The following is a 22,297-nucleotide window of genomic DNA, read 5'->3' as shown; positions in this document are numbered from 1 at the left end:
GTTCTCTTCCTACTCTTCAGAATTTGAGGAATGTTCTTCGAGACTGCCTAGCCAGTGGAAAATTCTATTTGGAAGCGCAACAATATCCTTGTACCCTTGGTTGAAAGGTGGAAGCTTATATGGTTGTTTGGTATCATCTACAAATCCTACTAAATCATAAAGAGTCACAAAAACTAGATCTTCCACTATAGAAACCAGTAAGCAAGTAGGATCTGTTTCTTTTCTCTTCAAAAAATGAGGAATATTTTGTACTCTAGGAATTAATCTGATGGATTTTGCAAACCGACTAGTTATAGGTTGCATTTCCTGGATCTACTTGTAGGTAACTTTGCAAGTTGGTTCTGGGTCAGGCTGATAAGTTTCACCTATTTTAGGAATATGATTCAGATAGGTGTTGGGAATGTTTTTTCCTTGTTTGGAAGGAGAATGATGTAGGTGTGTGGAGTTATCAACAGTAAATAACTGGCTGACCATCCTTCTAGTGCCATAAATTTTTATAGTGTTGGACCTGCCAACATTCAAAGGGGTCTCCCTGATACAAAGTCCCAATTAGACCTCACACCGTTTGGTCTAGGAGCCCCATCCAAAATACGGCCTAAATATCTTCTACTTAAATATTTCCTTGGCTTTAGCTATCAACAAGAGAGAGAGTCGCATATGTTCCTTCAAAAAGAAAATAAGTGTGCCTAGTGAATGTTTAGTTGTAAGTGCATCAAGGTTATTCTACTATGGAGGGGAAATAAAGTGATCCTCTAAGAGAGAAGTAATAGTACCACCCTAGCAGAGATGAACACAAACATGAAAGATTTGTCTAACATCCAATATAATAGTCCACAAAATGCAATGATCATCCAAACCATTACAACACAGTCTCAATATGATAAGCACAAAAATAACCAAAATAGTCCAACTACTTTAGTAAAGGTCAACTAAAAGATGAATCATAAACATTTACAAAATAATATTACAAATATTCATAATCCATGCATGAAAACGTGTTGGCCATCAAGCTTTATATATTAAGTAAAAGTCCTAAGATGCATGAGTACAACGAACATCACTAGCTCTAATAGTGGAGCATTGGAGCCACTACTTTCTCCCCAAAAGTACTAACTTTCTCTCTCTAATGCCTTATGGAATAAGCCAAGGTGAAAATTCCCTTGCTTGTACAATGAGGTTGTATATATAAGAAATGGGGTGATCCTTCACCTCCCTTGTGACTCTTAGACTACCCTCATGGTTGTTTGACTTCCCTATGAATTTTCGACTCTTACATGACTCTTCACATTTTGTACATGTCCTTTGGATTTCTACTTTACAATACAATTTTGAATAAGAATTTATATAATCCACAAACTGATGTGGGACATGATGACTCATGAAATGACATGACATGAAACTAACTACATGGACCTCATGATGACATGGAAATTTCAATCCATTCTTTGTTTTTACTTGCTTTGTGTCTTCTTTAAGACATAACATGGTCTCTTCTTCCACCTATGTATGACTTAGAGATGAAGAGTATTTATTGTTATATTAATCTTAAGCTGATGTCACAATATGATGTCCCATTGCTTCCTCTTGATTGATTAGTTTGTACTTTTTGGTGCAAAGGTGTCTTCTATCGTGGCCTCTTTCTCCATCTATTTCATCATCATCCTATCATAGTATGATAGAATACCTACGAATGCAGTTCACTCATGACCAAACTCCATCAGTTGGATAAACCCCTAATATATGATGCAATATGATGATCCACTTATTGAGATAAGACAATATGGCAGGTTAAGAGAGAGGCTCAGGAACTATGGAGTTGTGGAACTTAGGCAGACAAGGTTTAGGCTAGACTGGGATTGAGAACTGCATAGTTTAGGGGTTCAAGGAGCCAAGCTTAGGGCTTAAGCACTGAGTTTTCCCACTACATAGTTTTGTGAGGACATGAGGCTATTTGGCTGTGTAGTTGAGTAGTTTAGGAGCTCAAGGTTGAGGCTTGAGGAAAAAGACTATGCAATGTGCATTTTAGAATGGGCTCGAGGGAAAGATTGCACAGTTCTTGAGATCAAGCACTAGTACAAAATGGTTAATTAATTACTAGAGATAAATTTTTCATATAAACAACCATATTTCAGTCGGTGACGAGTAGTAGATAATTTATGTATCTTATAACACGACCAACTTTTAGTCATTTTTAGCTTAGTCATCAATTTTGACTCAATTTCATCATCTAGTAGTATACTTAATCATAAATTTGGTAATTAATTTACCCATTGATTTATTCATTAATTTCCACAATTAATGACCAAATATATAAGAAAATATATTACTATATGATCACCTGAGAAAACCAATTAATGACCAAATAAATATAACCAAAATGTTGGTCATGTTATAAGATACTGTAAATTAGCTACCAATAGTCATATCTATGAAAATTTTAGTGATCATTTCAAACCAAGTAATGACCAAATAAATATGAATAAAATTTAGTCGTGTTATAAATTACTGTAAATTAGCTACTGATAGTCGTATATATGCAAAATTTAGTCATCATTTGTAATCACAAATTTATCATTCGTAGTAGTCATTTATCTTCTTTGGGTAGTTTCATATTCATTATATAAACGACTAATTTAGTAGTTTATATTAATTTCATTTAATTTCATTAATAATAATTATAAACAACTAATTTAGCCATTTTCATTTCATTTGCTTCATCATTAGTCAATATAAACTACTAATTTAATAGTTTTAAATTGATTTTATGTCTTCATTATTAATTAATATAAATTAATTAGTATGATTTTGCGACTAAATTAAAATAAAAATCATACAATGTGCATGTTTATCTAATATAAAAACACAAAGTTACATATGTTAATTACGATACTAAACAATATCAAGTAAAACTATAATTAATTTCAACCACATAAATTATATTATATGAAATGTCGAGTATTACAATATGAGTTTCCAACTTAATATTGGTTGGACTAAAATTTACACAAAAAATGTTTTTGATTACTTCAAAACATTATCATTGTGTTTCCAAGGCATTGTAGGTGAATTCATCAACTATGAAGACTTGACCATCAGTCTCTATATGTCTGTCTTATGCAAGATATTGGTTGTAAGGGCATAACTAGACCAATTCTCTTCTCTCTCTCTTTTTGCATTCATCACTTCAGTTTCATTGTTCTCCTCTTTCTTCAATTCTTGCTTCTTACCATCAATATTGAGTTTCTTTTATGAAAGAAAAAGAAGATAAAATGTAGAGTGCAAGCCATGAAAGACGATGAACACTAAAATATAAAATAAAAGAGACTATAAAGGATTTATACGACATATACCTCAACATCAGCAATGTCATTGTCATTTTTCCACATAAAAGAAACAAACTTTAACAAGTTTTCCAATTCAGTTGGGTGATAGTGGCCACTATGTGGCTAGATGGCCTGTATAAATAAAGAAAATAAATTTTCACCATAGAAAAGAACACCTTAGTAACTTAGTATTCAACCTTCACGGAAAGCTTAGGCACAATCATGCCAACCAAGTTACATTCTAAAATGATAAAGTTGTAGAAAACTTGTGAAAACAAATAATTTGAGATATAAAGTCTAGTATTTGTCATTTTATTCGCAGCAACATTTTGTTCTCTAACGCATGAACTTGGTCGTGTATATAAACAACATATTCTCAAATAACAACATGAAAGTAAACTTTTCTAATAACCATGAAAATATTTTAATACAAAACAACTAAAATGATTTCAATTGTTGGCTTATAGGGTCTTGACCCAGGTTTGGAAGAATTATTTAGCCAAACAAATCCCGCAGCTACCGGCCCTATTGGCAACAGCCCACGAAGTGCAGACTGAGGTCTCACTCGAGGTAGTAGGGGAGGTTGATGGAACCAGGTTTCTACACCCTAGGTATGTCTAGATGTGGTCTGAAAGGTTCACCCACCAACCCGCAGCTTCGCGCTGCTCGATATTCGCACAGATCCAGGATGATTATATCCTTTAATTAGTGTGGCCTCTATAGATTTAAGCTTATGGGGTGCATTTAGATCTTACTTAATAGGATCTTTAAGCAAACATTTAACAAAGATAACCAAATCACATAATGAAACCCAAATCCATATACATATTCAAGACAGTGATTAAATGCATGCAGATTCAATAACCATAGAATAATTCAGATTCCCAATAATTCAGGTAAATACAAAATTATATAATAACTTACCTTTATCAATTATCTTCACCAGTACATCCACATCCACCTTGCGCACTTAGCTCCAGGGGTCCGTGCACACAGCTGTGGACCCTTCCACGCCTCTGCGCACACAGCTGTAGAGCCTCTACCTACTACCCCAAACCTTGAGTCGGACTTACAGACGCTTTCCTCTTACAAACCCATTACATTCCGCTCAAAACCTATTTTTCCAAGAAGTACCTTTCCCTCATAGATCCGCGCTTTATTTATACCTTCCTATGGTCCGCAGACCAACTTACTTCCTATTTCTTTACATTATTTCTTGGGTGGACAACCCTTTGACTCGACCTTTTACATTTCGAGCTCCACATACTTCGAAGTTTTTACAATATTTTAATCCTACTTTTTGGGATTTCTACCACAAACCCATTTCACAGGACCTCCGCTACCCAACAATCCCCCAACACAATCATTGTGACTCATCCCGAGTCACTCGCCGGCGCGGCTGGACACTCTGCGTTAGCTTTGTGGTTCACCTCCCTTTGAACGATGCTTGTTGACCTACTACTCCTTCATTGTCTCCTTCAACACTTTGTGCAGTTCTTGCTTCAATGTTTCTACTCTGTCTTATGACTAATGATGCTCTTTCTGCTTTGCTCGATTAACACAAAACACCCCCTCATAGGATTTTATTTCAAGTGGGGGAGCCGCATACGGGACCCCTTGGTACCACCACAACCACTTCCAACCTTTGTATCGTCTCTTCGCACCATCTGTTGTAGCTTGTGTTGCAATTTTTCAAGACCCTCGCTGTTGTCCACAAGATCCCAATCTTTAAGAGACATTAGAGGTGACTTATTAATTGTATATCTGCTCGTGGTCTCCATCTGTCCATCTTTTAATTGTTCTATTATAGTCCGCCATCCTGCCCCTACGCGAAGCGACGTCATCCAGACCAATTCTATTTCATGTTTCCTCTTTTCCGGTACATCACCTACTATGGATGCTGCAATCTGCGAGATGCCCACAGCTGTCACCAGCCTACTCCTTAGGAAGCCCTACTGCTTCATCGACCAAATCACTACCCTCAGTCTCACACCTTGTGCAAAGATGACACATAGCTCCATACGACTATACTATAGATATGTTTTCGGCGTGTAAGTCAATCGGTGGATGCAAATATTTATAAGCGATTCATATGTCAACTTCAATAATTCCCACCTATGCGATCATGCTCATGTAAAATCTATGGCAGCTCGTTCCATATTAGATTCATACCGTCTCCCTTAATTTCTCGCCTCCCACTCTCTTTTGCCATAATGCAAACATCTTGTCATGAATAGTGCCAACAACAATCATCATTTGTCTTCTCAACACATCCGCGCGATCCATCTGGTGCAACCGCGACCCTCGAGTTTGGCCACATCAACGATCACCGTGGTGCTCACGCATCTGACCCCCAGACTGCTTTATCTTCCCGAGCTCCCTTTCAACTGGTTGGAGCGGTGAGACTATCCTCTGGACTGCTAGTCAAGCAGGCAATCCACCTATGTAGAGCTTCAGGCAACTTCCATTCACTCATCCCGGGAATGGGTCTCCATTGAGTTTAACCAGTTGAACCATGCCCCCATTGGTAACTTCTTTGACAACATAGGGTCCCAACCAATGCATGTGGAGTTTACCTGGGAATTTCTCGAACTTACTGATATAGAGCAGTACTGTATCATTTTCCTTAAATTTGTGTACCTTGATATGGCAATCATGCCATGCTTTCTCACACTGTTTCTGTACTTATTGGTGAAATCCTGCCAAAAATCGTTCCTCCTCTATTTCTTCTAGCTGTGTGAGCCTTTCTTCCAACACCACGCGGTCTACCATTCTTGTAACTTCTGCAATCCTTGGACTAGGCACAATATATTCCATAGGCATAATGGCCTCCTTACCATAAACTAGTCGAAACGGTGTCTGGCCTATCAACTTCTTGCACGTGGTTCGGTATGTCCATAGCACAATAGGGATGCGCAAGTCCTAGTCATTCTGTCGTGCATTGCAGATCTTCGTCAACGCGGTTTCCAAAATTTTCTTGAATGCCTCAATGGTCCCATTTTCTTGCGGGTGGTATGGCGTGCTCTGTTGGTGATATATCTGGAATTCCTCAGTGAGCGCGCTGATTGTTTCATTCAGAAAATGTGTTCCCTTATCACTCATGAGAATTTGGGGCCATCCAAACCTAGTTAGTACATTCTCAAATAAGAACTTTGTTGCGGTGGTAGTCGTGCAATCCTTAATTGGTTGTGCTTCCGCCCATCAAGTTAAATATTCGGTTGTGGTGATGATATAGCATGTGCCTATTTTCCCTTGCGGCTCGATAGGCCTAACAAAGTTAATTTCCCACTTGTCAAATGGCTGTAGCGTCATTTGTGGCTAAAGTGGCATCTCATCCCTTCATGATGGCTTGCCTGTCCTTTGAAATACATCACAAGCACGATAGTATGCTTTAAAATCTTGATGCAGAGTAGGCCACCATAATCCTATGCGAAGGATCTTCTGGGTTGTGGCGCAGCCCGCATAATGTCCACGAGCAAGACCCCCATGTGCTTCAGCCAGGATTTGTGCTCGCTCAAACTATATTACATATCTACATAATATCTCATCATTGCCCACCTTGTAGAGGTGGCCTACAATCATGGTAAAAACAGCTGTGCGTGTTACCAATTCCTTCTTTTGTCGAATAGAATACCCCTATAGTGCAGTTCCTATAGTAAAAAAATAGATTATATCCTCAAAGTGGCCATCAGCAATGCGAACTGCATACAACTGGGCATCACGAAGTCCTTCCTCTAGATTTGTGGGTTCTTCAACAGTATCAATTTGGGATAGGTGATCTAGGACAGCATTTAAGCACCCCGGCTTTACAACAATCTCAAAATCATGTTCTTGAAATAACAAAAACCATCGATAGATATTCCCCCCCAACACAGGCTTATTCACTAGGAATTTTAGCGTAGAGTGATCAGTATACATCTTAAAATGTCCTCCAAGGAGATAGTGATGAAATTTTTAGAGTGTGTATACCATCGCCAATCCCTCTCGCTCAGTAGTAGAGTAATTCTTCTCAGCTTTTGACAATCTATGACTTGCAAACACAATCAGGTGGTCAATTCCCTCCACTCCTTCTTGAGTAAGTACTACACCCAATGTGATACACAACGCATCAACATGCACATGGAATTCCACGTTTCATTTTGGAAAGATCAAGATAGGGGCAGATGCCATATTTTCCTTAAGCGTTTCTAGGCTTTTGTTACATTCCTCATTCCAGCAATACGTGGCATCCTTCTTCAGCAACTGTTCCATTGGAGCCGCGATCTAGGCATAGCCTTTTATGAATTTCCAATAGTAACCCATGTGTCCCAATGTAGCACGTAGTTGTTTTACACTACGCGGTGCTTGCAAACTTAGTATGATAGTGATCTTTGCCAGATCCACCATCAGTCCTTGTCTACAAACTACATGGCCCAGCAAGTTCCCAAAAGGGACAAGGAAAGTACACTTCTTTAGGTTGAGTGCAATCTGGTGTCGGCAGTAGTTATCCCACATTAATCGTAAGCTCGATGTATGTTTCTTAACCAAGCCAAATATGGTCCAATAATCAAGATAGACTTACAAAAACTTGTGCATGAATTCCTTGAATGTAGCTACCACAATACAAGAAAATATCGCTGACGCATTCTTCAGGCCAAATGGCATTATTGTATACTAGTAACAACCCCATTCGGTAGGGAATGTTGTCTTGCTTTGATATTCTGGCATGATCTTTATCTGATGGTACCCATCGAACCAATCTGTGAAGGAGTACGCTTCCTGCCCGCCCACATTCTCTAATACTTCATCTGTAAAGGGTGTAGGAAATGGATCGTTAACACAAGCATCGTTGAGCTTCCACAGATCCACACAAATGCAGATCTCACCCTTTTGTTTCTTTTCCTGTACAACCATTGGGCTTACCCAATCGGACTTCTCGACCAATTCAATAATACCGGCTTCCAGCATCTTGTCCAATTCTTCGCGGACCTTTTCTTTGTATTTTGGATTCAATCGGTAAGGTCGCTGCTTTACTTGCTTCGCATCCAGTTTCAAAGTTATCTTCATCATCCCTAATTCGCCTCGAATCCATTTCAGCTCCGTAATCTTTGTAGGGAGTAAATCTTGGTATTGTCAGAGCAGCTTGACAACCTTTTCCACATGGCATTGTCCCAGTAATCCCCAAGCATAGCATACTTCGACTCTTCCTCTATTCCGATATTTACTTGCTTTGTCTTTAATAGCGTTGTGATGTCTGGATCTTCTATTCGGGGCCTCGCACCTCCTGACTTCCTTCAGATTCCGATATATTGATGTTACGGGGGTCATCCTCGTCATATTCTACTTGTACAATGTAGCATTATAAGGCTCAGATTAGCTAGTGTGACCAGTCTAGCTGCACGACTTCTTCCATTTCCAGTGGTGTTTGAAAAATCACGGCCTTTACTATCTTTAATTCATCGTCCACTGTATCCATCCATTGGTCATCAAAAAGAAATTTCAACAGAAATCCTTCATGCAAGATATCCCACTCACCTGTGCCATGTCGGAGCTCTGTTTCAGTGTACCAATTCCTGGGGATGACATCTAAGGTATGATAAAATAGGTGCACCCACTATGGTTGTGGCTCCTCGCCATAAGCTTTGGTCCATTTTGTCAAATGCATGCATGGATCATTTCGTCCATCATATTTCTCCGTTATTCGTAGCTTTGGCCTCCAAATCTTATCTGCAACATTCGCCTACAGCTGCACCAATATTTGAAAGTTCCTTCATGTGTACCCCACCACCAGGCCAGTGTCACATGCAAGGCCCATCTTATCGCATCAAATCATTAGTGCTCTGGTACCGCACTTTCAAACTTAACCAGGAATTCGTCCACAACTGTGAGCTTGTCATACACCGACAGTTTGCGATCCTGAGCTTTAACGCAGTACAGGGATTTTTTCATCAAATTACAGCGTAACGTAGTTACTCCATTTACTCTGTTCCAACATCAATCGTCCTCTTCCTCTAAGTCATCAGTGTATGATTCTGCATAGCCCTATGAGATTCTCCACTCCTCCCTGGCCTTATCCTTTGTTGGCCTATGTGCAACAATTTTGTAGATGCAATCCAATGCCTCGTCCTGCTCTTCGTCGCGCAAAGGTTCCGTGTAGCACGGTCCTTCTATGGGATCTAGTGGAACAACTACGCAGAGTGACTTTTTCTCAAATATCATCTTCCTCTGCTTTAGATTGATAACCCCATTCATGTCAATGGCCCAGTCTATTCCTACCAATGCGAGGTACAGGCTCTTTTCGTCCACTATCTTAATAATTTCAAAGTCTATTCTAGTACTTGCGCCATCCATATCTACTGTGATTCCTTGTAGCCTTCCCATTGGAAATATCTTCTGCTGATTTGCCATCCGTAATTGGATTGGAGACCATTGGAGTGGGGGCTTTCCTATACGCTCCCACTTCTACTTAGGTAGGACGTTTGCATCTGAACCTAGATCTTGAATGACCTGATCCATCTCGTAGTTTCCAATCTGCACTGTTAATCGCATCTCTCATCCAGTCTGTGACGCATGGCTTCCCACTTTCTGGACTACGCAAGGTTCTCCCCATCCTACGCATCTGTTAATTACTTATTTTAACCCTTCCACTGCCCTATTATCATGGAGCAACTTCATGCAAGTTTCTAAGAAGGTAGTCAACATCAAGGGATCTCTATCTGGCTCAGGCCACTCCCCATTGCCTGCTCCTATGGTTGCACTGCTCCTTAGTACCATATTCACTTTGGGCTCTTCGTCGCGTGGCTTGGCCCTCATCATCTAGATGTTTTGTGTTGTTGTAGGAGGCGTTGCCTTTTTCTCGCGAATTTGTGCGAGCAGTAGGGGGAAAACTAGCATCTCATGATCGAATTGTTCACAATAAGTGCATGATATTTGGGTTGGATTGGTACAATCCCACGTGTAATGTCCTGGCCCTCCATAGTTGTAACAGATTAGCTGCCCACAACCCCTTCCTGGTCCCATTCCTCCCCGTCCTCAACCACGCCCTTGGAATCCACCATGTGCCATTGCCTGACTGGACCTTGACTCTGCACCTCGGTCTACATTCTAAAGGCAGAGGACTAATCCATCAACATTTGATAGTTGCAACATTCCATTTCCTCGTGGCCCACAGATCTACAAAAATTGCAAAAGAGTTGTTGAGGGATCTGATCGCGTCATGGTAATAGGTGATAGTTATGAGTGTTGTGTTTTCCTCCCACATGACAGATTGTGCACCAGAGTGAAATAGTTGTGCTTGCCCCTGCCTATGCCTCTGGTTGCAATGGTGTCGGTACCATTTTACCACCAAATTCATTGAGACTGGACAGTGATCCTTATCGTGTCCCTAGCTCCTACACCTTATACACCATATGTCCTCCTCGACTTCTAAGTGCGGTGTCTGTTCGTGTTTTAAATTTTGCATTTATAAGCACAAATTTTGGACTTGCGCTTGAATTTGTTGAACTCCCAATGCTGGATCCTGTATTGGAGCCTCATGCAACCGTATTTTTTCTTCCTGCGCTTTAGCTTGGGTTGAGATCCTCTGTTGGGACAAAGCCAACTTTAAATATGTCGTTAATGATGCGATGAACCAAGCATGATGGTGCGCATCTGTTCGGGTCATATTGGCCTCACGGATGGTGCTTTTCAACCTTTGATCCAAATCCCATGGGGTTTCACTAGGCATCATTGTGATCTCTTTGAACCCTATGTTCAACTGCATTTCTGACTTCGGCTTGCTAAATTCCCTTTTTAACTCAGTCTGGATGTCTTCTATCCCTGTCGTTGGGTTTGTACTTGCATACTTCATATGCCATGTCATGGCTCGGTCCTGTAACGTGCTAACTAAAGTAGCTTTCCTGATGTCATCATCCATGATTTGCTACGCGTTCCATACTGAGTTTAGCACAAACCAAAATTGCTCCGGGTCCTCACCTCCTGCTCCTTTGAATACTGGAAATTGAATTGTCGTTGCCATAGTTGACCTACTACTGTCCTTAATCATTTCAACCTTTCACTGTTCTTTTCTTCAGAATCCCTACGCTCCACACCAGACACACTTTATGCAGATCCCGGTCCCGATAACGGAGCCATTTGTTGGCTTATAGTGTCCTGACCTAGGTTCGGAATAATTATTTAGCCAAGCAAATCCTGCAGCTACCAGCCCTTTCGACAATATCCCGCGAAGCGTGGACTAAGGTCTCACATGAGGTAGTAAGGGAGGGTGCTGGAACCAGGTTTTTGCACCCTAGGGATGTCTAGATGTGGTCTGAAAGGTTCGCACACCAACCTGCAACTTCGCGCTGCTCGATATTCGCATAGATCCATGATGATTATATCCTTTTATTAGCGTGGCCTCTATAGATTTAAGCTTATGGGGTGCATTCAAATCTTACTTAACAGGATCTTTAAGAAAACATTTAACAAAGATAACCAGATCGCATAATGAAACCCAGATCCATATACATATTCAAGACAGTCATTAAATGCGCACATATTCAATAACCATAGAATAATTCAAATTCACAATAATTCAAGTAAACACAGAATTACATAACAACTTATCTTTATTAATTATCTTCACCAGTACACCCACATCCACCCTATGCACTCAGCTGCAAGGGTCCATGCACACAACTGCGGACTCTTCCAGGGCTCTGCGCACAAAGATACAGAGCCTCTACCTACTACCCCAACCCTTGACTCGGACTTATAGATGCTTTCCTCTTACAAACTCATTACATTCCGCTCGAAACCCATTTTTCCAAGAACTACCTCTCCCCCATAGAGCCGCGCACTATTTATACCTTCCTATGGTCCGCAGACCGACTTACTTCCTATTTCTTTACATTATTTCTTAGGCAGACAACCCTTTGACTTGACCTTTTACATTTCGAGCTCCGCATACTTTGGAGTTTTTACAATATTTTAATCCTACATTTTGGGCTTTCTACCCCAAACCTGTTTCGCGAGACCTCCACTACCCAACATCAATCAATATCATGTAATACTAATTTCATCTTCAAGATTTGGTTATTTAAATGGACATGATACCAAGTATTTTCAATTTTATAGTTAAAAGGCAAAAAAATCAAAAGAAATGTTCAAAATACAATCAAACAATAAAGAGAATATATCATGGAATGGATATTGCAATTATAAAGAAATTGTTTACTTGTGCATTGATGTCTTATCTAGCATTCCTAAAACATTTTCTTGCCCAAAATAACCATTGATGTGAAAGAATCATAAAATTAAAATCCGTAGGAATCCCTACTAGAAACATTTCCAAATTCAATGGCTCAGGGGCCTGAAGGATCTCCAACAACAAATGAATCATATCCAAGTCATTCTCTGCATTGTCTCCCCATCCTTTTTCCAATCACATTTCCTATAAACTGCCCATACCAGAGTCAAGTAACAATGAAATGAATACAATGACATTTGTTTTTATCTTTTATATCTATAAACTTTGAATATAAAAATATTTTAACACAAAACAACTATAATACTAATATTATCTTCAAGTTATGGATGTTGTTTAAAAGGATACGATACTAATTATGCTCAATTTTATAGTTAAAAGACAAAACAAAATCAAAGTAAAATTTCAAAATACAATCAAACAATAAAGAGATGATATCATGCAATGGGCGTTGCAATTATAAAAAGTTTTTTCCCTAACCACCAGTGTTTGAAATTACTAAAATTTCTTACCCAAAATAACCACGAGGTGAAATAATCAAAAAATTAAGAAACAAGAATCCTTCCTAGAAACATTTCCAAAGGCGATGTATCAGGTGCCTGAAGTATCTTCAATAACAAATGAATTGTTGAAAAGTGTAACTAAGTTTGGTCTTCAATATGACATGTAATTGTGACCTTTGTAAATGATGAAATGAAGAGAATACAATTATTTTTGTAAGTCCTTGCTTCATGGGTTTCATGAGAAAAAGATTTTATTTAGAGGGCTCCCATTGAGAGCCTTAGGTTTTCTCATTAGAGCAAAAGAGTCAATTTCATGTGTGAAGAACCCTTCTTGGGGATATAACAATATATGAGTCTATAAAATTTCGAGAAATACCTCCAATGGAAATCACTAAGCCTCCTCCTGATGTCGGCCTCAAGATGCATAAGAAACTCATGTCAGCTCAACTTATATGGAGACACATCAATTTGAGATGTCACATTAGCTTGATCTATGGGACAAGCCACTATAAATATTTGGGTAGGGTCTCCTCATTATGTAGACACAAATGTTTGGATTCTATGAAGTTTCAGTGATGAACTACAGTCAACAGTTCAGTGACACCTCTGATATTTCTGGATGGATATAACAATGATAATTTCAAAACTCTTTTACAGTCAACAAGCAATTTCATTTCTCTGTTTTGGGTGGATAGATACAACAAGGAAATTTAGATCTATTTTTTAGGTGAATAGATACAACAAGAAATTTTGGATGTCATTATAATCAAGGGAATTTGGATCCCTCTAAATTTGGGTAACCAAAGAACAGTGACCATAAGACTACAGTGATGTGAAGTACAATTCAATGTCATGATTATGGAGGACTTGCAACATATTATAGTGAAACCTCAGTTTAAGGTCTCAGTGCTAAGGAAAGATATCAATATTTTCTCAAGGGAAAGAGATATATGCCATGACAGCAACGAGGTCTCAGAAAAATAAAATCTCAAAATGAAGACCGTGAGAAGAACTCAGAAAAATATATTGAAGTTAAGAAGGTCAAAGATGAAGAGTAGTAAAGAAGAAGAAAATACAGTCAATAGATGTAGTGTCTTGCACTTGGAGTGGCTAGTAGGTCAAGGGTTTTGGTCTTGGTATTCTTCAATTGGAATCTCTATAAGAATAATTTGTGTGGGTTTTCCTCTCAAAGAGAGAGGTTTTGGCCCTCGCTCATAGCCTACATATTGTGTCTCTTCTCTATTTATGTTCATGCATTAGTTATTGTTTAATGAAGAAGAACACTAATAATCTAACAAGAAGAAGATCCTAATCTAAAAAAGTAAAAAGCATTCAAAATCAATGAGTAATAGAAGAGAAATCACCTAATGTTAATGCCCTAGATTTCTCAACATGAATCATATCCAAGAGATACTTTGAATTGCCTCCCCATCCTTTTTCAAATCCCATTTCTTGTAATCTTCCCACACCAAAGTCTAGTAACATTCAAAAGAAAGACTTTATATTTTTGTAGAAAAAAATGGATATTTGTCAAGCATGTTAACTTCTTTGTATAGATATTCATAAATATTTTCAGAAAATAATATTAAAATATTTTATATTTTTGTAAAAAAAAAATTGAGATTTGCCAAGTAGGCTAATTACATGGTAAAAAACAAATTCGCAAATGTACCCATAAATACAGTGGATCTTAGTACTTAATACTTATAGAAGATTTGTCAAGCAAGAAACATGTACGACTTTGGAGTCCTAGTTGTGTGAACATTTGACATATTTGATTCAGATTTGGTTTTGTTCTTCTTTATTTGAGATTTGAAGGTCGTTCATCTAGTGATCCTCTAATAAGAGTACCTCCACTACCATAACCATTACATGAAGTTCATGCCTAACTACTTCCAGTCCTGCAAGTTGCTATGGATGAAAAAAAATGAAGATCATACCCACAGAGTATAAATTTATAGACTTTTATTTTTAACCCAACCATCATGAATATGAAAGGGACTTTTGCTGCTTGGAGCATTTGGAGGGCCTAGAAGGTTTCCTAGAAGATTGAACTAGAAATGCCAAGGCTTTGAAGTTGGTTTATTTTGAATGATCACTATTTATGGTATCCTCATCCTACATTATGAAATAAAATTCAATATGGCATGGTTCTTAATCCTTTCATTTTTCAAAAGATGCATTAACAATATCAAAGACATTTTTGATGCTAAGACACGGGAATGTGTCTCCCTCCCTAGTCAGAAAAAAGTTCAAGGTGGCCAATCTTCATAGACATGTCATCGAGCAGGTCAAGGTGATCATCCCCAACTTTATTTTCATGAAATTAGGCTTGAAATCCTCTACAACCTATTGGGTGGAGTTGAATTGGAACTAGGTCGAGGCCTTTACAAAATACATGCCAATGAATAATACTCACTAGGTTTTGCGAGCAAATAAAATGAGCGAAATTTTTTCTCCTAGAGGTTATCCACTTGGGTGTGTAATACTCACTACACAACCAAGTGGAATGTAAGTGGAACTTATGTTTCTTGGATATGGACAAAATTTTTGGGGATGTCTAAATAAACTGTGATAAAGATCCAGGTTCCTATTGTCCCTAGGTTTTAGCACCATAATAGGGTTTAGGCATTGGATTTAAAAGCCTCAACCATGACTTTTTTTTCTGAGGTCAATATTTTTTGGGGGGATGATTTCTAGACCTCCATAGAACTAATAAATGATTGAAGTGTACCATTCCAATCAGTAGCAAAGTTCTCATGGGGCCCATACTTAGAATCTTTTGCTTTTACAACCATCAAATACTTGGTCAAAACCACATAAACAACAACAAAAAAGTCAACACCACTCATGTCATTTATTAACATGAGTTTTAGCTTATATCCATCGTAGATTCAAAGATCGAAAGGATATGAAGCAAAATCAACAATTAACTTCACTCTATACCTCTTAATACTAAGAATATATAATCTATATAAAATGGAAAATTTTATATCATTATGTTAAAACATAAAAAAATGAAATTGAAAATAATTATCGACTTGCTTTGACATGTTTTCTACCTTTCACATATAATTTATTGATCAATAGAAAAGAAACATTAAAAATAAGAATAGAAAAGAATTACCTACATATGATGTATTTATAAATTTACCTTTAATTTTATATAGTTGAGTGAAAACATAAAAAAAATAAACAAGAAATAATTACTAACCTATTCTGATACATTTTCCAAATGCATGATTAGGAACTCTAAACTTGACATATTTTTCTATTTTTCCCATTCTTTCTTTCTTAATTATTTAATTTTTCCATCTTCAAAAGGATAACATTTTGCACCCCACCTATCCAACATAGGGAATAAAAAATTACTGTAATTTGTAACTCTTCCATTGGATTAAATTATCCATATTATAATTGGATAGTATGCTTCAAATTCCTAATCTTCTTGTCCCAATTGCTCACCATATTTCCATGAGAATTGTTTCAAGAGAAAATACTTCATTGTTGTTGCTATCATCCATGGATTTTGGAGTACCAACCAATAAACTTCCGATGAAAACCACTTAATTATATCCAATACATCACCTTTTGTATTTGGTTGTAGAATTGGAAATGATAAAATTTCACAGTCGAGTCTCTCTTTAGTTTTAATATACATTTCAGTGAGAGATTCCAGACGAGCATTATAACATACTTCAACATGTCTGATTTCTAATATAATTTTTTTTATTTCAATTCATATATTCCACAGGTAAAAGTTTTGGAGTCTTCACTTCGAGCCTACCTAGATGACATAAAAAAATAAAGGATAATCAATAAAATGAAATGTGTTATATTAACAAAGAAATTTTATTTATAGATCCCTTTTGACAGAAATTGGAACTTTAATACCTTATGTGATGAACAATTCTTTTGAAACACATGATCATTTCTTTCCTCTTCTCTAGTTGCAAACATTTCTCTTAATATTTCTATATTTCTCTCTTGATTTGTTTCTACAAGTTTATTTAGCCTAAGAAATTTTCCACATTTATCCACTACAAATTCCTCCATTTGATATTTTGACAAACATTTCCACCATGAAAGGTATCTACTATCCTTCACATCGGGTGGAGTTTAGATGGTGTGTTGGTATTTCACAGGGCTTGCTGACTCGCTAGTTTTCATGGAATAAAGTGGGGTTCTAGATGGGTTTTAGTTGGCCTTAAATAGCCAAGGAACATGCAAGGAAAACTAAATATGCAATCAGGAATTGGAATCATCCACAGAATGTGTTGGAAAAATTGAAACGATAGCAATTGAAACGCGAGTTGTATAAATTCATAGCTCATTCATTCTATTAGTATTATTATGAGAATGAGGATGCACCAACATTCTGATTTGTATTGGTATTGATTGATATCATTGAGAAAAAATAGTTTTTGGAACTCAAAGCCAATAATTCCCAACTAGTTCTTCATTATTTATTTGATTAGTCCTTTAGAGGGAGCCCTGGAAGCTTCAAGGTCTCATATTCATTATTTCCTTGATTAGCCCTTTAGAGGGAGCCCTAAGAGCTTCAAGGCTTCATATTCATGTGACCCAAATGAGTGATTGTGGTTTAACATGAGAGGAAGACTCTGAATAAAAAAACCATGAAATGCAGCAACCAAATTTTGTTGTTTTTCTTATTTTGGGCTTGCTTCTTGGGCTTCAGCAACCCAATCAAGGTTTAAGAACATGTTATCTGATGAAGAAGTAAGCTACATTTCCCATAGGCAGTTGTTGTATTACAAGGATGAGTTTGGGGACAGAGGAGAAAGACTAGTTGTAGATCCAAGGTTCAAGTTCCCAAATCTGAAGCTTAAAGTTGCCTACATTGCTCTCCAGGCCTGGAAACATGTTATACTCTCAGATCCATTGAAAATAATCAGGGACTAGGTTGGTCCTAATGTATGTAACTACAATGGTGTCTTTTGTTCTCCTCTACTATACAACAAATGCAGTCCATATCCAAGCAACATAAGTTCCACTTATATTCAACTTCACTGTGTTTCCAGTGTAGAGAAACACACTGTAAGAGAGCTAAATTTAAGAGAATTCCAGTAGATTTATCGAATTTCGGGATTTTAAAATGACTGAAAAACTGACTTATTGAGAATTTCTAGAGAATTCATCCATTTTAGAATATAGAACTTCACAGGTGAGTTTTGTACCAAAGGCAGATAAAACTCCTAGAAATTAACGTAATATTTATCTATGCTTCCAAATAAAAACAACAATTCATTTAAACTCCACAACATTAAAACTGGGTGTGATTCAACAATCATGGTTTGCTTGCAGCCTTTACCTATGAAAATATATGAAAATATATAACCATGAAACTGGACTTCAAAAATCCTTAATCATATTCCCTAATCCTACCACAGATCCATTTTAACTCAGAATTTGTTTTATTTTGTTATTCCCCTAAAGTATCTAATTTTTTTAAGGTATTATTCCCACCCTGATTGAAAGGTGATACATACATGTTTTATAGAGTGAAACTCAATTAGACCTTGGTTTCCAGACCTCAACTCCCTGCATCTCCCACCTCGCTACAAACAACCAGTTTCCTCCTACAGACAACAAGGTAATTTGATGGCTTCTCCTCCTGTGCTCAATAAAATTCCTTTTAAATTTATTCTCCTCCACTTCAAATGATGACTTCAATGTTAGAGGAAACTCTGGTCAGACCTCTAGATCCTCCATAGATCCTCTCCCCTGCTGTAGAAAAATTGCCTTCTAGAACTCAAAATATTGGCAACAGACCTACCCCCTGAATAGCCAAGGGAGTGTTTGTCTATGTAAGAGGAATCCATGGTTTTTGCGACTTTGACAATTGCGTGGGGTCAGATGTTACAATATTTCCCCTTATAAGATTCACCTTGATGAGACTTCCAAGGTCCTCACTTACCACCATATTTGTGAATTTGTCTCATTCTATCATCCTTAGATCTACATTAGCATTCATCTCAATCCAACCCCATGCAATATTGACAGCCCTTACATCGAACAGAAGAATGTTACCACTGAATCTAAAGGCAGCACCATGTACCCCTCAAACCATGAGAAGGTTCTAAGAATTCATAAATTGTAGAGTCTTCGAAAGCTTGGCATGCGCAGAGTTATCATTTTGTCTACCAATATCTCAAGAAACCTCGAGTTTTTCATTATCAACAACCAATATTGTGTTCTTGGCCATCTACATTTTTTGGAGCTGGTGAAAATGGAAGAATCCATCGAGGTGATTGCTTGAAGGTAGTGTTTATAAACCCATGTGTCATATTTGTTAGACCATGTCAGGCTCTTCACATGGGTCTCATTCTTGGTGTCGTATATCTGCAACCCTAGAAAATTCTCTCCATTGATTGCCACTAAGGTTTCTTAAACCATGTTCATGGTTTTGACACTGTGAAGATCTATCAATGTCTTGGCCTACTTCCTGAGCACCTAGTCATATGTCATGGCCGACCCAAAGGGATCCATCATGCGAAGCACAAATGGCCATAGAGTAAAATAACCACTGAGACTCTTTCAACATCGATTCTATCTATGGAAACCTGAGCCATGGCTTTCTTGACAAGCTCTAGGATTCCATAATAGGATGCCTCATCTATTGGGGCTTTGTTGTCGAATTTCTCCCATGTCGATGCTGAGAGATTTCCCTTGCAAAGAACGCCGAGAAGGATCACAAATAAATGTAGATCTCTATCGAACAAGATTTTGTCAGGGTCTGTGGATAGAACTGAGTGAACGAGGAGGGATGTTTTCCATGTGGATTGGAGTGTCGAAATCATGGTTTCGAATATCCTGCCTCTGACATCAATATTCACTTTGTGATTCAATCCCTGGACCTAGGGACTATCTGCTACTAGGCCATTCATGGATTCCTTTGTTGAATTGGCTTAATCTTTTTGTTAATCAATTTAGGTGTGGGAGATCAAAAATAAATAAATGGACCCTGATTTTTTACCATGGCATATTTTCATCTTTTCTCAAGTTCAATTATAGCGATAAATTCAAATGTCTTCCTATTCCTACAGTTGAGTTATATTGTAGATATATAATTTACCAACGTAAATTATCAACCAAGGGTAGGTAAACTTGCGAGATGCCGTGAAAAATATATGCAAGATTGATACCTCAAGTGCTTCCTAATTAAATCAGTCACATATACACAAAATTAATGCCTCTTTTCTGCATCAACACTTGGCAGCAAAAGCTATAGAGTGGATTCACTTCCCTCTACAACTCTGATGTTGTTGATATTGATTAAAAATGATAAAATATAAAACATAGCCAAACGAATCAATTTGATAATGGAAAGTTGAAACTAATTAAATGAATCACATCAATCTGAACAATAAATCAATCAATATATACTCCTAAATCAGAAAAGAGAACACTAGTTGTGCAAGAACAATATCACTGCATAAGCATAATCAAAAGGATATGCTAGTAATACTAATGGAGTTGCGAGTAAAGGGGGCCCTCCTTTACTCACAACCCCTTAAATATTAAAAGGGTTTACTCAGTAAATGGACAGAACATATAACTTGTATTAATATAGAAAAGATCATAATCTTGTACAATTTGATGCAATGATGAGCCAACCAACACCCTTACACATACAATGTAATAGTATTTATACAAGTTTGCAAGCATATGAGTTGCCTGAACAAGGAAAAACTTCTTGTTGAACCATTTACTATCATTATAGGTACAAAATATCAAAAATATCTCTATTGAGTCTAATCCATGACTAAAGGCATGGATCATACTATTTTGCTATATCAGCTGGAGCTTTTCCTCATGCGGCCAATGAGAAGGAGATTGGAGATATGGGTGGTTTTGATGATAAATTTGGAGAATCCAATAGGACAACATCCATGTAGGTGGATTTCCCCATAAAACCCATGTTCCCATTTGTTCTAAGATGAAGTGGAACATAGAAAACCGTCAATTCTATTGCAATAAATCTATACGGCTGCAGGAAATCTAGACAGTTGCAGTAAATCTGCACCTGCAAGAAATTGTGGAACGTCTACAGGAAAATGGCAACTGTAAGATGTCTATAGGAAATTGTAGAGCTGCTTCGAATATACATAAGACTTCGATCAATTGACTTGATAATTTCAATAAGCAATCAATTAGCTTAAGGAACTACTTAAGAGTAAGATAAAATGACACTTTTTAAGTTAATTTTCATACCTTAAGCACATAGTACCCTTTTGGCCAAAATCTAGATAATATGGTCAATATAGGTATAATTAGGGGTCAAATAGAGTTATAAAATGGGAAAACAAGATCTTGGAAGGCTGTCAAAATTGAGAAAAATTGTGACTCAACACCTGCTATATTTGACATATAAATAAATCTGATATAGTTCATTACCAAGTAATCATGCCATCAATATGTACAAAAACTTCGTAACCAGTGATGTAATGTCTAAACTTGTTAATATCATAAATTACGGCAAGGAAATTTTTCTCAGTCACTATGTAATTCATCTCTGCAGGACCTAAATTTTTACTAACAAAATAAATAGTATGGATTACAAGATTTTCCTTTTAATCCAATATTGCTACTATAGTTGAATCAGAGGCATCAGTGGAAATATGAAAGGGAAATTTTCAATATGGACCTCTCAAGACAGGTGTTGAAGAAAGCTTTTCCTTGAGTGTTTCAAAAGAATCTTAACATTCATCGTTCCAATGAAATTCAGATTCTTTAGTTAATAATTTAAACAATGGCGAGGCTAGCTTTGTAAAATTCTTAACAAACCCTCTGTAGTAGCTTGCATGTCCAAGAAAACTATGCGCTCCCTTTTGATTGATTTTTGGAGGATACTCTTAAAATTACTTTGATTTTCATTGAATCATATTTAATTCCTACAGCATAAACATGATGTCCCAAAACAATGCCCTCATTCATAATAATAAAACACTTTTCATTACTCAAAGAAAGATTATTTTCTCTATATCTCTGCAAAGCTCTCCTAAGATTATGTAAAGCTTATTCAAAAGTATCACCTATTACTGTAAAATTATCCATATAGACCTCTATGCAATCATGCAAAAGATCAGATAAAATACCAAGTATCGCCCCTTGAAATGTGGTTGGTGCATTACATAAAACAAATGGTAGTACCTTATATGCACAGGTACCCCAAGAACATGTGAATTTTTTCTTCTCTTTGTCCTCTGGAGCTATCCTAATTTGAT

The 22,297-nt window shown here is 37.3% G+C and overlaps 1 pseudogene; it reads right to left on the bottom strand.

Moving 5' to 3' along the window:
* Positions 1 to 18,578: 18,578 nt before the first annotated feature.
* On the bottom strand, positions 18,579 to 19,957 carry LOC149264359 (protein ENDOPLASMIC RETICULUM-ARRESTED PEN3-like; annotated as a pseudogene).
* Between the last annotated feature and the right edge of the window lie 2,340 nt (positions 19,958 to 22,297).

The sequence above is a fragment of the Pinus tabuliformis genome, chromosome 6 (assembly GCF_031772625.1).
Source record: "Pinus tabuliformis cultivar Carrire ecotype Pingquan chromosome 6, CPIR1, whole genome shotgun sequence".
Lineage (NCBI taxonomy): Eukaryota > Viridiplantae > Streptophyta > Pinopsida > Pinales > Pinaceae > Pinus > Pinus tabuliformis.
The sequence above is the reverse complement of the archived record's forward strand: the minus strand, read 5'-3'. Positions and strand labels throughout refer to the sequence as shown.